This window comes from Cannabis sativa, chromosome X (genome assembly GCF_029168945.1).
Source record: "Cannabis sativa cultivar Pink pepper isolate KNU-18-1 chromosome X, ASM2916894v1, whole genome shotgun sequence".
Lineage (NCBI taxonomy): Eukaryota > Viridiplantae > Streptophyta > Magnoliopsida > Rosales > Cannabaceae > Cannabis > Cannabis sativa.
The window spans coordinates 35,125,146-35,128,209 of NC_083610.1; the positions used below are offsets into that span (position 1 = coordinate 35,125,146).

The window sequence follows — 3,064 nt, forward strand, 5'->3', positions numbered from 1 at the left end:
TTTAAAGACCTCTAGAAATTTTGAGAACTGCTTGTCTAGATTGGTCTTTCGGAGTCTCTGAGGATAAGGTATCTTCACATGATGATCGATACTGACTGGTGGAGACTGTTGTTGTGGTGCAGGACTATCAGTAGCCTTCTTTTCTATTGATGTTGGAGTTGGTGCTGATTGATCTTAAACTTCTTCATTCAATGGTTGTACCACATCAGGCCCATCATAATTCTTTCCACTCCTCAAGGAAATTGCTTTACATTGCTCTTTTCCTTTTGCCTCACTAGTGCTAGGTGAATTTCCTTGAGCTTGTTTTGCCACTTGAGTAGCCAATTGTTCCATTTGAGTTTCTAGAGTTTTAATAGAGGCTCTAGTTTCCATCACGAATTGGAGCAAGAAATCAGCTTGGATATTGGAGCCTCCACTAGGACTTTGTTGTTGGTTTTGTTGGGGCTGATTTCTCTGCTGGTAGAACCCCTGTTGGTTGTGCCCATAATTATTATTTTGGGAGTAGTTCCCAATGGCTTTTGCTTGATCCATTGGCAAATTATCCACATCTGCCTGACACTCTGAAAAGTGATGGTTGCCTCCACATATCTCACAAATAACTTGGGCTTGTTTAGCTTGCCCTGCAATCAGCTTTGTCAAGGCCTCAACCTGAGCTGTCAACTTTGTGATGGAATCAACCTCTAGCACACCAGCTACTTTCTTAGTTTGACTCCTTTCAGTTGGCCACTGCTGATTGTTTAGAGCCATCTCCTCCAATAGATCGTAAGCCTCATTAGCACTCTTTCTCATAAAAGCTCCACCAGCTGCTGCATCTATCAGAGTTCTAGTGTTACCAACCAACCCGTTGTAGAAATTGTGAACCAGCATCCACTTCTCTATGCCATGATGAGGGCATTTTCTGATTAGATCTTTAAACCTCTCCCAAGCCTCATGGAGAGATTCATTATCTTGCTGACAGAAGTTGTTGATTTCACCTCGCAACTTGGCTGACTTTGCTGGAGGAAAGAACTTTGACAAAAATTTCGTGGCTAAGTCATTCCAAGTGGCAATAGAGTTGGGTGGCAGGGAATTCAACCAGCTATTGGCTTGTTCTCTGAGTGAGAATGGAAACAGTCTCAGACGAATGGCATCATCACTAACTCCATTGACTTTAAAAGTCTCACACAGTTCCATGAAGTTCGAGAGATGCAGATTAGGATCTTCTGAAGGGAGCCCACCAAACTGGACTGAAGACTGCACCATCTGGAGTATGGCAGGTTTGATCTCAAAGTTATTCGCATCCACTGCCGGTGGCCTGATACATGACTGCACTCCAGTAAGAGTAGGGAGAATGTAATCTCTCAAGCTACGACCATTAGCTTGATCTTCAACGGCACCACCATTATTACCGTTATTTGGAGCATTCGCATTAACATTAGCAGCCATGATTTCTGATGTTTCAGCAGTTGCTGAAACTCTTTCTTGCCTCTTCTTCGTTCTGTTTCTCCTACAAGTCTTCTCAATTTCAGGATAAACTGGTACTATGACTGCTTGTCCTTCACGGCGCATACACTTAGAATTCCTGAAATAGATAGAAACAATCTTGCAAGAATAGATTAGCAATTAGCAAGAAAAAAAAAATAAACCAAAGTAGAAGTTAGTATAATTTTATGTAATATCAATCTTTATACAAGTCCCCGGCAACGGCGCCAAAAGCTTGTTGCTATAATTATAAACACTACGCAAGTATACGCAATCAAGTAGTAAAACTCACACAGGTGAGGTCGATCCCACAGGGAATTGGATTAAATACCACTAAACTATACTTATAATTCTATTTGGCAATATCGAAATATGATTTAAGAACAGTAAAGTAATTCAGAAAACGTAAAACACAGTTAAAGTTTAAGCAAGATGAGAAGATAGGGAGGAGAATCCTGTTGTTGTTTACCCAAATCGTTAATGCTTAATTAATATCCTATTCTTGAAGTGAATGACAGATTATAAAGTAACCTAGCTCTTTTCAGATCTTCTAGGTTCTAAATCACATATTATCTAATTAATTCCTTAATTAAACGAATATGAAATCAGCATTAGGTAATAATCTACTTGTCACATAAGTCATGTGAATACTCTCGTTTCACATAGAACATCGATTATCCAAATTTTAGCATTCTCAGTTCTCACTTTTCAGATTTCGAATTGAGATCATAAAGCATGCACAAGGTGATCAATCTTAAACATGAAATTAAGAACAAATTAAGATAATTTTACACACAAGAATGGAGGAATGGCAATTAAACATTAACTAGGCAAAACATTAAACAACAATCATCATCCTCCCTAAATGGGAAATTTAGTTCAGAAATAAATCCATAACCATTCCTATAACAATATTCAACATAAATAAATTAAAGAGGAATAGAGAAAGAAACTGTTGGTGGATGAATTCTGGATCTTCACTTTGATTTCCTCTGCTCTTCCTGCCGCTCTCTGCTGTGTTTTAGGGTTCCAAATCGCTTCCCCTGACTTCCAATCGCAGTTTTCTATTTATATCTAACTTTTAGGGTTCGTTGGACAAAAATACCCCTGATCGTACGGACGCTCGCCGCGGCCAAAAGTGGTCTCGCCGCGGCCAAAAGTGCATCAAAAAACTACGTTTCTGCCCAGACTTTCTAGCCGCGGCCATGGAAATCTCGCCGCGGCGAGATGGAATTTTCTGCTTCGATCTGTTTTAGTAAAATGAGCGTAACTTTCTCATCCAAACTCTAAATGAGCTGATTCAAGATGCGTTGGAAAGATAAAAAAGAGATCTAAAACTCTTATGTTTTGACTTTTTCCAAAATATGATCAGAACATAGTCGAATTTAGACTTGAAGTTTCAGCTTTATTCTCTTTCAAAATTTTCTCTATTTTATAGATCACTGTTTTTCGAAATTTATCCAATTTATACATTCCAAGTGTAAAAACCTGAAACCAAAGAAAACAAGCGTAATTCTATTCCAAAAATAATAATAAAGAAGAAAAATAACTATAAAATGTGACCCTAAACTTAGGCTAAAAATAGCCTAACACCTATCTGAAG

General features: G+C 38.4%; 1 non-coding gene across 1 annotated transcript; it reads left to right on the forward strand.

The window, feature by feature from the left end:
* The first annotated feature begins 877 nt into the window (after positions 1-877).
* On the forward strand, positions 878-984 carry LOC115703357 (small nucleolar RNA R71). Its single transcript, XR_004009129.2, has one exon. It is a non-coding gene; the product is annotated as a small nucleolar RNA R71 (small nucleolar RNA).
* The last annotated feature ends 2,080 nt before the right edge of the window (positions 985-3,064 follow it).